Source organism: Stegodyphus dumicola, chromosome 1 (genome assembly GCF_044657685.1).
Source record: "Stegodyphus dumicola isolate Sdum_Otavi_A_Nest chromosome 1, ASM4465768v1".
NCBI classification, from domain to species: Eukaryota; Metazoa; Arthropoda; class Arachnida; order Araneae; family Eresidae; genus Stegodyphus; species Stegodyphus dumicola.
Genome location: NC_140768.1, coordinates 157,839,985 through 157,854,538, shown reverse-complemented (window position 1 = coordinate 157,854,538; position 14,554 = coordinate 157,839,985).

Here is a 14,554-nt window from a genome sequence, read left to right as displayed (position 1 = left end):
ATCTTAACCAGCTCTAGAAATCCACAAAATGGTCTTGACAAACTCCAAATGCAAGCTAGTCTAATCAACAAATACTGTGAAATTTGGAAAATTAAACTTAACGCAGATAAATGTTGGGTTGTTTTATATCGCAGATACAGAAAAAATTTTCCAGTTGATTCCAATATTAAAATAGATAATTCACCTGTTCCAGTAGCAAGCTCATATAAATACCTAGGAGTGTACGTCGACAAAGCTTTAAATTTCAAGGACCATATCCAGTATACCATCAATAAAGCTAATGCAGCATTTATGTCTCTTTATTCCCTGCTTGGAAGGAAATCTAAATTAAATCTGAATACTAAGAGAAATCTTTATATCACTCTCATCAGACCAATTCTACTCTATGCAGTTCCTGCATGGGCAACTGCCGGATAAACTGAACGCTAAAAAAAAAAAAAAAAGTCTTACCTAATAAGATTCTTCGTAGCATAACAAATGCCCCTTGGTTTGTGCGGAACGCGCAAATCCATAAGAATTTAAATATTCTCCCGATTATGATCAAATACTAACTACAGCACACAACTTCTTTGAAAAACTGAAAAACTCACAATACCTAGCCATTAAAGAACCCACAGATAAAAGACCGCGAACTATACATCATAATGCATTATAATGGTAGTGTACAGTGTATATCTTTTATTTCTACTTATTTTACGTATCTTATTACTCTTTATTAATCAAGATCAGTTTACGTTATGCACAAAGCTTATGGACTTTGATTGCAACTTATATTTCTTACTTATTATTTTCATTTAACCAAGAATTTATTTAGTACTGTGTACTGTTTTAAAGCAAAGACTTTGCTTTCAGAGAAAATTTTAGTTCGCGGTCTTATGACTCCTTCACTCACTATTGGCCACCTCGCATCACGTGGTGTTTACTGTGCAACTTTAAAGAAATTAATTTTCTAACATGATTATTTAATTTTACTGTACCCAAATTGTGTTTCTGAAGAATAAGGACATTATTAAATCTTCAAATTCACCTTTTTTTTTTGGAACTCTACAGACTTATTTGGGCTACAATGAACCTCTGGTTGAGGCGATACCCCCATTTTAACGGATAATAAAGAGCGAAATAATGATATATTTCATTGGGGACTCGCAAGCCATGGCAGCGGTATTATAAATATAACAAACTTGCTAATACTTCACGGACATAATTGATGTTTTCTAAAATCAAAGTTTTTTAGGGTACTTAAAAAGAATCTTTATTTAACACGTGGGTGTGTAATCTTTATTTACCACAGTGCCACAGCAAAATCTGGTAAAATAGTCTGTCGGATCATTTTTTTTAATTCTAGTGGTTTCGTGTCTCCTTTATCCTAAAAATCAGTTCAGTACCTAATTTGAATATATTTTTATGAATATTTAATAAATAGTAAACAGATAACAGGTTTTAAACAATAAATTTATTACATTTCAGTTCATTGTAAATTAACACAAGAGTTATATATCTCAATAGGAAAAATTGGTAAAATTAGACAAATACTGTATTACAATACAAATAATAAAACATAATACATAACCAAAAATAAATAACTTAGTGAAAGTGTAAACATCTTAAAAAATATCGCTAGTCTTGTATTCTTTCAATAAACAACACAATCCCATTTAATTATAACTTCGTTGTTTTACTTCATAAATAATGATTACTTATTGCAGCAAAATCTATATTAAAATCAGATAATAATCTATGAAAAAAAGCTTCCAGAAGCCGAAACCAAGAATACGAACAACTTTCTGAATGTAAAAATAATTTTAACCATATAAATTTATCCATTTGTGAAGCACCGATGACTCACACAGCTTTAAACAATACAAAATTTGAGTCACACTCGATGAGCATGGCTCCGAAAAGTAAGGCCGCTTTGAATCATCGATGATGTACATGGCAGTCAATGTGTTAAAGTGCATGTAAAAACTCAATTACTAAAATAAAATAATTTTTTAGCTAATGGTGCATAGTTTAATATCTGTACAGCTTAAAAAGAACTCTGTAAACTGTTTCATTTGACTTATGAATAATTTAGTGGGCAGTTTTTTTATTACGCACATCGGTGCTACATAAACTGCCATAAAATATCAGCTAGAATAAGCTAATGTTTGGTCTTCATGACAGCTGGACGTGCTAGTCATGAGAACAGGCAAAGGCCAAATGCGATAATTCTTTATATCATGACCTGCATTCTCAAATATAATTTTTTAAAACTGTTTTCAATAATTCGAATAATGTTATATACCAAGTTCTCAATGCCAAAAATGAAAAAAGTGGCAAGCATATTAAAAAAATGTGTTTAAATTATAGCGATTTAAAAATCTAGTTAACTGATAAATGTACGAATTATTTAAAATTCATAAAAAGTATTGTCAGTCTGTTATTGAACAGTTACATTATTTATTATATTTGTGAGACGAAAATGCATAGTTTCTAGAGATTCTTAGAATTAATAACGGTAACTGTTAAAAGTTAGCTTTAAAAAAAATGTGGATATTGTCTTTAAATATGATTAAAAAATGGCATAACATTTGCATCATATTCAAATATCCCATGAAATAATTTAAAAAAAAGTTTCCCTTTATTTAATTAACAGGGCATAACATGAAATCATTCACAAATATTCAAACGTGATGAAATCGTTCATCACCTTATTTGTGACGGAATAAAACAAAATGCAGTAAACTCTCTAGTTGCGTCCATCTCTGAAAAGAACAAAATATGTCTAAGACTAATATCGGTACTGAAAATCACTTTCGCTCGAGATCGAAATCATATGGAACCTTGAGAAGTAGAGAGGATCACCTCAAAAACAGGTAAGATCCTGAATACTGTTAATTTTTAAAAAAGTTGAAATAACTTAATTTTTTAGAACTATCCTGAAACTGAAAGCGAAACTAACGATATATTATTTCAGTTAGGTGTTGCGTTGTTTAGAATAAAGACATAAATATAGGAGAACTTCATTAATGTTTCTTAAACTTTTTATTTACACAGGAGTTCATTTGTCAAATTTATTGTAAATCACTTAAAATTGCTGAATATGAATTATTTTAAAATTACGCTTTGAATATACATTTATAACAGAGAAAGGAATGTGACATTCCAAGTCATTTTATGTCTCATGATTATCTATAAAGCTCTAAATAAACATCGGTAAAATAAATTAACATCTCTTTAAGATCTAATATGAGGTACGGTCTTTTCTACAGCCAGACAGTGTATCGTGACGACATACTAGACAGGACGCAGATGAAGAGCCCCTATGGCAGTCGGTCTCATTCCTGCAACAAGACAGTTTTCAACTCCAGGATAGTTCTTGGAGGGGGGAAAATTGCCCTCTTAAGAGCGTCCCAGACATGCTTTATAGGGATATATTATTTCAGTTAGGTGTTGCGTTGTTTAGCTAGGTGGCAAATATCCTCACTTTCCAGGTTACTGTTGACCAGCTGAGCCTTATGTGGACGAGCTTTGTCATCCATTAACAGGAACACCGGACCAACTGCGCTCCTGAAACATACGATCTAAGATTGCCTCTCTATAACTCATAGAAATCAGAAAGCCTTTGTCAAACACATGAAGGGGGTGTGGGGCCGTTCAGCATAATACCTACCCAACTATTACACCTCCACCACCGTAATGATCCTTTCCCATGATGAGGGGAGGAATTGGTATCGTGTTCCAGGCTCTTTCCAGATGCAGACACAATAAGAATCAATGGCCAGGCATATCTCGGCTCGTATAAAAAGCACGCACTGAAGTCTGTGTATTGAAGTGAGCGGAACGCAAATAGCAGGTCTTTTGGCATACAGCCCTATCTCATGAAGCCTTCAGACAACTGTAAACCGTGAAACTCGGATTTCAGCGGCAGCATATAGCTCAGGTGAGAGTTGTGAATCTGTAGCAGTTCTGTGTCGCAGCGCTGAAAGAGGCAAATAGTGAGCTTCAATCGTCGTTGTGGATTTTGGTCGGCTTTGGACCTTGGTTGTGGATCTTGGTCGAACTTTTCAAAGTCCTGAAACTGTTTCCATAAATTGCTGACGACACTGGGTGTCACATTGAGCTCTTTAACTACCTCCGCTTCTGATTGATCTGGCGACAATCTACCGTTAATCGCCGAGCGTGGCTTTGAAACAGACATGTAACTAACTGGCTTTTACCCGAATCTGGGAGAACTCTTCTAGGCCATTGGCTTTATACATACACACCGTAATCGGCAGAACTCTATAGCAAATTACTGTGGCTACCATTGCATTTAACTCTTTGATTCCATCGCAGAAGTGGACGCTAGTCCGAACTGGTGATAAAAAATTTTCCAACATGTAGATAGGTGATTTACTGTAAAGTGGTGCCAACTAGTGGTTATAGAACACATGAAATGGAGGGATGAAAAAATCCTCGAAGTCTCTGATATACACAGCAAAGGGGCGATGAAATAAGAATACAAATAAGGTGTAATATAATTTAGATATTAAAAAAGGAGATATCAAATATACACAAATATATACAGGTGCAATCACAATGCAGAATAATATCCAGTATTGTAATGAATTGTTGAAAACCCCTCGTGCGCTGACATTCTTTTCATGATCATAGCTCCGCAGATACGCACATGTACGATTACGTATTCGACTCTGAATATTTGCATAATTCTTTGGCGGCATAATTAGTACCTCAGATTCAAAACCTTTCTTAAAAATAAACATAATTTGCAAATTCTCTTAATTTTGCCCACGAGTGACTTAATGAAAAGTTCATTGAAATAAGTTCAGTAATTTTTTTTTTTTTAATTCCCTGTGATATAGTCATTAAGTTTGTCAATTAAGGATGCAAAAATATCATTTCAAACAATTAATAGTAATCAAAGTGTGACATAATTCATGAAATTTTTCATTAAATCAGGATATTGTCAAGTCGAGGTTATTTTTACTTAATCATATTTTAGGAAAATGCTGAAACTTTAGTGTATGTTTCCAAACTGCCCAGGTCTTTTATGCATGCAAATAAAAATATTGTTTTTCTTTTTTTATTTTAATATAAGATAAATTTTCCCGATTTCATACACTTCAGATCAAATTAATAAAATAAATTGTTAATTCAAAGTCCGGAGCTTAATGAAATGACAATTCTCTTTCAGTATTGTCAGTGTATGGTGTCTAAAACACAGGACTAGTCACCTGGTGAAGTACAGGTGACATAATTTTTAGAATTCAGAAAGTTACTTGATGGTAAAATCTTGAAGATATATAGATTACATTGGGAAGCCAGTCAGAACGTTCTCTTCCTTTTTTAAACCTCTTGCTACTGAACAAGGACCAAAATTCTTAAGCATACATGACATGTTCTTGTATTGCCTTCTTTATAGAACTTAATAAATTTTAAAACAAATTGCAGTTATATTCCTTTGAAGACTTCTATCTCTTAATTATTATAAAAATCAAAATTAAATAAAGATATAAAAAAGGATGCTCATTATTTTTGAAGTTTTAATGTGAAAGATAAAATAAATATTACACTACACTGAATTATAACTTCTGAAAACTGGCAATTACAGTCAAAAGTCGTTAATTCGGACACCCATAATCCGAACCTCAAAACTAGAAACTTTCTGCGCATGCGTCGCGTTCACGCATGCGCATAGGCGTTTACGCGTGCGCGTAAGACCTTTACTGCTGCGAATATACATGTGCGCATGCGCATAATACGTTTACGCATACGCGTTTAACGTATAAAGGACGGTATAAGCTAAAATTATCTAATTATCTATTTCAGTTAATGTTGCAGATTGCGTTGTTCTTTAATCTTCGAATTGGATCCGGCTTATGATTTTTTGCAGACTGTTAGAGCAATTTTATAAAAGTAAGCTTAAACTTCCGATTATGTCAAATAGAATTTCCGATATATATTTACTAATATGTAAAGGATCTACAAAGCGAAAGTATGTTTCGAAGTCCATTGAACAGAAAGTGGAATTGCTGCAAAAAATGGATAAAGACATATCCTTTGATTATCTAATCATTCCGAAATATGTTTATCAATTTCACGCTGCTCTGCGGGGGAAGGGAAACGACACGGCGCGCAATGAATTGGAAGTTGATTTGTCAGCACTATCCTTATCTTCAGGGCAGATGTTTTTATTTTATTTGGCTTATAATTCTTTACTAAATGTAGTATTTCATCTCGATGTACTCGGTCTTTGATATGATTTAAATCAAGTTCCTAGTCATTATAATTCGCTTCCGATAGTGAAGAAAGTGACTCAGAGGTTATTGATTTGATATTTGAAACGAAAAAATTTCGATTGACAAATTAGTCGGTATTCTCGACACAGCAATTGTAGGACTTGAACAGCGGAACTTTGTAACTAAACAAGAAATTATGTCTGTTTAATGGAATTAAAGAGAAAGTATTATCACATGAAACGAAGCAAATTAAACAACTTACATTGAAAGAAATGTTTAATAAAATAAACAAATAAATATTTAGCTTTTTCTTTTTGTAAATTTTGATACCCTTTAGATCATAATTCCTCTTTATTTCATAAATTACGGTTTCATATTTTTAATTTTATAATTTCTGCATGCCATCTTACCAGATTTAAACTGATGATCTATAATCCGGAATCACCGAAGTCCCGAAGAGTCCGGATTAACGATTTTTGACTGTATTATGCAGCAAGGATGATAAATACTTCAATAGAATAACAAAATGTAGCCCAATGAAGATTCAAGAAAAAGATTAAGAAATGCTCATGTTTTTTTATTACATTGCTCCTTAAGCTAAAAAAAATTTAGAACTACCGCAAGTGATTTGTTTTCTCATAAGCTCAAGATTTGATTATCTCTGAAAACAATCATCTTGCAGAGGTAAAATGGCAGTATCGAATTAAAAATTCTAGTGAATCCAAAGGAAAATGAAATAAGTTTTGTACACACACTGCAGTTAAAAAAAAAAAGTTGGGGTTGGATAAAAATGCACTTGAGTTACATATGCGCCATTAAACTGACATTTCAAGTTTAATAATTAAACGCAAAAACAAATTTAGATGGAAAAATCAAAATTTTATGTATACACACACACACAGGGGGGAGAGTATGAAACTTATTTGTTTATTTTTATTAACAACAATTTATCCTTGCACTGTAATACATAAGAATTATAACTATCTCTGCAATATTCACTAAATGGAAAAAATGAATAAAAGTTTAGATTAGGATATTTGAATACAGCAAAGAACACGAGGGCTATCTGCCTCCCCTAAGGAAAAATGGCTCACATTTACGTTACACACAGGAAAAACTATACAGCCAGTACTTTCACCTATGATCAAACTTCCAACATTCAGCAGTCTGAACTACTCAGCTACGTGTGGGACTAAGTCAATAATCAGAATTAATATTTAGATAGTTTATGACTTGAACCTAAGTATAATATATAGTGTTCATTAAAATGTTTTAGCTAAATCTAATATATATAAAAAAAAAAAAAAAAAAAAAAAAAAAAAAAAAAAAAAAACCTTAAATGTTTCATTTACTGATATTTTATGTATAAAATATATGTCTTCTAGAAAAATTTTAATTGCTTAGATAAGGAGAAGTCTTTTGAGTAAAAAAAAATCAGTATGTTGGGGTTCTCCATCCACACATTAATAGTTCAAAGCACATTGAAATCATTAGAAATGGGCTAGCCATAAAGGTGGTTTTGTGATTTTTCTGGATCTATTCTGGAGAATACCAGCCATAAAGGTAATTTTTATCTTTAGATAGTTAAGTCGTTTTTTCATAATCATTAAATGCTATGTTACAGAAATTTAGGTCAGTTATCTAATTTGTGATTATATTGCTCAAATGTGTAAAGCTTAGTTAAAATTTTGATGTAAGCACAATATCAAGATACCACACTATCTTGAACTTTTAATTATATCAGTCTTTGGAAGTTTTAAGGTATTTAATTTTTAAATGTGTGAGTAGTAAACTAATACATATCCATGTCATAATACATTTTAAGCTAATAATGAAATGCAAGATCATCACAAAGAAATTGGATTATTTTTATAATTTAACTCAGAAACATTAAATCATTATTTAGCATTTTAATGTACATTTTTGAATAAGAAACTTGATTATACACAGATCTAATGCTTTTTTAGAACGAATTATAAATAATTAAGGACATCAGCATCTCCTCAGCTGGATATGTAACCAAAATTAACGAAACCACCGCACTAACAATTCTGTTATTAAATCAGCTATTAAATAACAAATATAATTACTAATTTTTCAATAATTTAAAGTGATTATAAAAATATTTCACATTATAATATAAATGTTTCTTCCTACAAAATGGTAAAAGCATTAAAATTATTGACTAGCTTTTGAACAATTAAGTACTATGTGACGTCATTAGATTATTTTGAAGCAGGAGGTGTGAAAAATATGCAATGTTCTCACAGGAACCCTGGAACTCTCGACTATGCATCGAATCTGTTTTCAATTACACCATGAAGACATGTGGAAGGACAGGAGAAAATACTTTATAACTATCTTACAAGTAAATGATCAACAAACATTTTGAAAGGAACAGAATACATCTACAAAGACAAACTATTAGGACAAACTGGTAATATTTGAGTTGATCTTCATTACTAAAATAACCTTAAAATACAAGTTCTAGTAACCCAGTACAAACATTAAATCATTATTTACCATCTTAATGTACATTTTTTAAAAAGAAAATTAACTATACAGAGATCTAATGCTTCCTTAGAATGAATTATAAATAGCTAAGGATGTCAGCATTTTCTCGCCTAGCAGAGGAACCCATAAATTCAAGAAATCAGTGTTACCTACTCTGCTATTAAATCAGTTGCATGTTAAAGTTTTAATCTTTAATTTGCACAGATTTAATCAATATATATACTAATTTTTCAATAACTGGAATAAAATCTTTAAATCTGTTTATTTTTATGGAGTCAATCAACAGTTTATTTTTGTATTTCTTATATCAAGTGCCCAGAATTTATCCAGTATGATCATTATGTATTAGTTTCTATACTATATTAACTTATCAGTTGTGTTTTGCTGTTTAACTTGAAGCAAAAAATTAAAATCAATGATAATTAGCTCTTAGTTGCCTTTCATTTTTTAATTAATCTCAAATCAAACATAGCTCAGTTTGCTTTATAAATGAAGCTAGCTATTCAACAGAAAATTCTTCAGCAAAGCATGTGAGTGCTATTTGTCAAAAGGGAGGAGTACTTTTGTGGAGGACTTTATAGAGGAAACTGGTTGGTATCCAAGTTACACATTGGAAATTTGCAAAAATGCTCATGTAGCCAACCCTTTCGATTGGAATCCAACTCAGGTCAAACTATTAGTATTCAGTAACTTTACTGCTTGGCCACTGATGGGATCCAAATCAAACATATGTTTAGTTATTAAAATGAGCTATTGAACAGAAAATTCTAAAAGAAACGATAATTACTTATCCAAAACAAAAGTAACATTAATTTATCCAAACCATTTTAATTTGCTAATTAAAGGATATTTAAACAGCTTATTTATAATTTGAAACCATGCAATATGATTTCTTAATTTTTTACCAGGTTTAACCATATACAACAAGATACACCATTTACTTATTATTAACTAATTGTATGAGGTGCATAGAAATTTGATGAAAATCTCAATTATAAAGTATAATTTACATATCACAATGACAAGTTTACATAAGTAGTTGAATCAAGGATATTTTGTTGTTGCATATCTGTTACAATATAAAAACAGGATCAAATTAAATTAAGATAAATTAAAATTATTAAACATTTATTATTATACTTGTTTTGTGTTATAAAAACCTGCTGAAATCGGTGTAGAGTAATAGCTATTTTGATTATTCACAATTTACGAATTTTATTTGAGAAAAGATAACGTAAGTTCAAAATTATAAAAGAACAATCTAACTATGAGATGATAGAAAATAAAATTAGGACTAATATTTTGAAACTACATTTGTTCAAAGATTAATAAACCATGCTTCATATCGAAAGACATTTGATGATCCTGATAAAAACTTAATTCAGGAAATACTGAAAAATTATTTCAGTGATACGAATTATTGTTATAGTATTAAGTGATTAAAAAATATTTCAGAGTATACTGTAAATGCTTCTCCTTATAAAATACCGTTTAATACGTGAAAGCATTAAAATTAGTGATTAGCTTATGGAAAATTTCTGTCTGCATACGAACAACAAAGAACAAAAAATTTCAGTAAAGAACAAAGAAAATGCGCGAAGATCCCAAAATCACGACAAATTGGCGACATTTCAGTTGCTCTTCATTACTATGACAAACATAAAGTTCTTCTTCTAGTAACCCGGAGACAAAACTCTTCATCCGAACGTCATGCGTGATTGACTTTCATTATAACCAATGAGAGGGTGCCATTTAGTAGGAGGAGCGAGAAGAGGTCCGGTTAATAACGTCTCCCAACATTAACTGACTATTACTTCACTTCAGTTTGACCAGCAACTAGTGTGTTGCCACATATATGTAACATCTCCCCTCTTTTGGAAAACTCATAGGAAACAATGCATTACAGAATTATCATATTTGGATGGTCGATATACATTACGATCACTTCTTGTTTTATATACACAATCACGATTAATATTATTGCTATTATTTTGATGGTGAGGATCATTATGTATTTTTGGATGTTCACTACTTATATTTTCCTCATTTTCATTACATAGATCATAATAGTCTAAAATGTCACTAAATTCTGATTTTTAGTTTTTCTTAAATGGAATTTATTCCGTCTAATTACCCTATTATCTCTTTTGTTCTAATCCAATATGATCTAGGAGTTGAATGCTTTTTTAAAACTATAGCAGGCTCCCATTTATTTTCCCATCTCAACATTGACCAGCAACTAGTGTGTTGCCACATATATGTAACAATTATGACTTGCAGATCTGCTTCTAATTACGTTTCATCCCGAAGTTTGTCATCTATACAATTTTGTAACTATCTTCTTCATTAAATATGATACAAATATTTTTCACAAGGACTAATTAAAGGAGGCAGTGATGATATCATAAGGATTGATTACAGCGTTTTATAGAACGTTTATATCATTTCATATATAAAAGAAACTGATTGGTGATACGTATTTTTACTTGGCAGAAGAATTACGGAAACTCACTGATATGAAGTTTTATATGTTCCTTATCACCGATAAATTAGGTTTATTGTCACATGTCACATTACATGATTTAATATCACTACTAATGTACTTTCTTGAAATATCTTTTAAACAGTATGATACAAACACGCTTCTTGCACGTGTTGACATAATACACTTTTTCCCCCGCATATAAATCATTCATTATTTATTCTTGCTTTTTTTACATCAATTAAACATTATAAATATAGGTATACCTATGCTATACAAAATATGCATGTGGACAAACGCGCATACACTCTTCATTGCTTTAAACTTCGAAAACTTCTTACAAGCGACATACAGATGTCTTGCCAAGGTCTGTAGAAAGAACAGGTTAGCCAACACCGACTCTACTACAAGCCAGACGGCGGTTTTGTGACGTCACAAGTTGTGGTCATCGGGGATTTGATGCGTCGTCCGTTGTAAGGAACGAAGCGTGTTTGTTGCAATCCCTATTTTACAGTGTTCTTTTGTTGACATATTTGTTGGTCGATTCCGACTTAATTTTGACAAATATGGGTGGATGTGTTGCATCAAATTGTTCCAATCATTCAAAAAATAAGTTTAGGATGTTTCGCCAAAAATGAAGAAAGACGAAGAAAATGGATAATTAATTCTCGTCAAAATCAATGGATTCCGGTCTCAAAAGCATGTTTTTGAGGTAAGTTCAACTTCGAATTTTCTCATAGAATGTTAGAATAAATTACTCTTCGTATTTCTTTAAAACGTGCATTTTCGTTTAACTATCATTTATTGATGATCAAATGATTTTATAAATACAAAATAAACTGCGGAATGTGTGTGTGTTTGTGCAGTAAATTATAGCCGATACTGTTTGTGATGTTTTTTTTATTATCGTGAATAGTTTATGCTGTTTGTAAAATTGTACACTACATTTCATGTAAATTTTGTGCTTGGTTAGAAATGTGATATGACTTTTCGTGTTTCAATTTTACTCTACGATTGGTAATTTAATAGTCGCATGCTATATTTTGATGTATTATCACCAAACCTGTTGGTTTGCACCTTTGTTACAAATTGGATACATAGTTATGATCTAAATTATAAATTATTTAGGTTTTTCGTTATATTAAGATAAATAAATTGTGTATTTGTCTATGCATTTTGAAGAAGTATTAATTTAAATATTCTATGCATCATTTTGATCCTATTATCATGCTTGTATGTTATAGTAAACCTTCATGTTGTATTTCTAACTATAGTTACTTTAAATTTATTTTCAATGTGTGAACAGGAAATATGTTTTAATTAGCAGTATTAATTAATTAAATTTGCAAATTTAGGTGGGGTTTAAAAGTCCTCCTGAAATTTTTAAATTATGCTTTCTATGTGAAAAAATAATTCAAAATTTTCAAGACAAAATAATATGTGGAAATATAACTATGGATGAAGCATTTATAAATATGCAAAATCAGATGAGGTAAATATTCTCTCCTGTTACAATATCAAAACAAAGATCATAAAATGTTTGACTGCACGTGGAATTTTTTTTTTCAAGAAGCTTATTCAAAATAAAAAGCAGCATGAGGAAAGTTTTGAAGCTCCTGCTTTTAAAAGGAAGAAACTAAATTAGCATCTGAATCGACAGTTTAAGAAGTTTTTACTGTTCAGTTCTGTCTGTGAAAAAGTACATTAGTTATTGCTGAAAAATTGTTGCTTATCTCTTAGAACAATAGTTATACCCACGAGTAGCTGAATGGTTAAGGTTACTGAATGCTAAGAGTACATTTTCTGTTCTTTTTCTGAACATGCTGTCTGCATGGTTGGTTTTTGTTTGTTTAGTTTTTTTTTACGTATAATGTGAATACAAGCCAGTTCTCATTAGAAAGTCCTTCACCATGAGCAGGTAGCACTTTTGAGCTTTGTGATAGTCAACTAACCAAACTGTTATGAATATTAGATAATAAGCTTAACATTGGTGAAGATCTTTCTCATAAATTTGACATGGAATATCTCTTGGTCTGCTAAATCAAATTTACTTTTGTGTGACCTTAAATCAGAGGCACCAATCGTGAATCTGTTTTGGCGTGTTTTAAGAATTATAAATGAAAAATTTATTGCTACCGTGGAAGAGTGCTCAACTAATGTTTACCTTACTAATCAATTCTTATAGTATTGTAATGGCTGGCTCTGTTGCAATTTTTTCGCTAACCAGAAACTTTCAGTACTGCATTTCCTTTAATTGTGTTTTTGTTTATGCCCTTTCAGTTATAATTCTTATAATCATAGGGATAATGAAAGTATTTAATTACTTTATATTTAAGAAATAATTAAGTTTTTTTATTTATGGTAATATTTTGCACAGATTATAAAGTAAACATTTCACACAAGAGAGCATATATTTTCGGGAATATTGTTTAAAGTAAAAATGATATCAGTTTTTAAACATTATATATATATATATATATTAAGAAAATAAAATCAAGCTCTAGTGTAGAATTGAGTGCCCCTTTGATTAGCGACATTTTTTTTGGGGGGGGGCAATGAAACCTCGCTTCAGGTTACCATGATAGTTTTAACTTTGTTTTAGCTTCCTTATTTAAATGAAAATAGATTGATGTGTACATGGACAAATTTAAGGCAGTGCGCAATGCCTAGTTTGTGCAATTCTAGGATGCTTTTTTAAGTGAAAACATATCGATGTATACATGGACACAGAGTTCGTGCAATTCTTTTTTCCTATTACTTATTACATGCTCCGCCTTTAGGCACTACAGGAAAAGGAGGAATGCCCGTGGAGGTCTTTGTAAAATCCTAGTATACGGTGCAGCCTTGGTGCAATTTTGAAAATTATCGCCAACATCAAAATGACCTGTTTAACTACTCATCGTATATGTCCCGTTTACTGCTCATCATAAAGTGGGCAAAAGTAGCCAAATCCCTTGTGTACCAGATACTAGGATTAAACTTTTAAAATCCTAGTATACGGTGCAGCCTTGGTGCGATTTTGAAACTTATCACCAACACCAAAAATGACCCAAAGAACGTCTATGTATATACTATAGTATATACTATGTATAACTATATATATTCTTTGAATGACGCGTTTACTACTCATCATATATGTTCCGTTTTTACTGCTCATCATAAAGTCGCCAAATCCTGTGTGCACCGGATACTAGGATTAAACCGAGGTCTTTTTAAGGTAAACTGGCTCATATCCAAGTTACACATGGGGAAAGCCACGAAAACGCCCATTTGCCGGGATTCAAACTCTGGACCGAACTACCAGTGTTCAGCGGCTTTTACCGCTTGCCCATTGGTG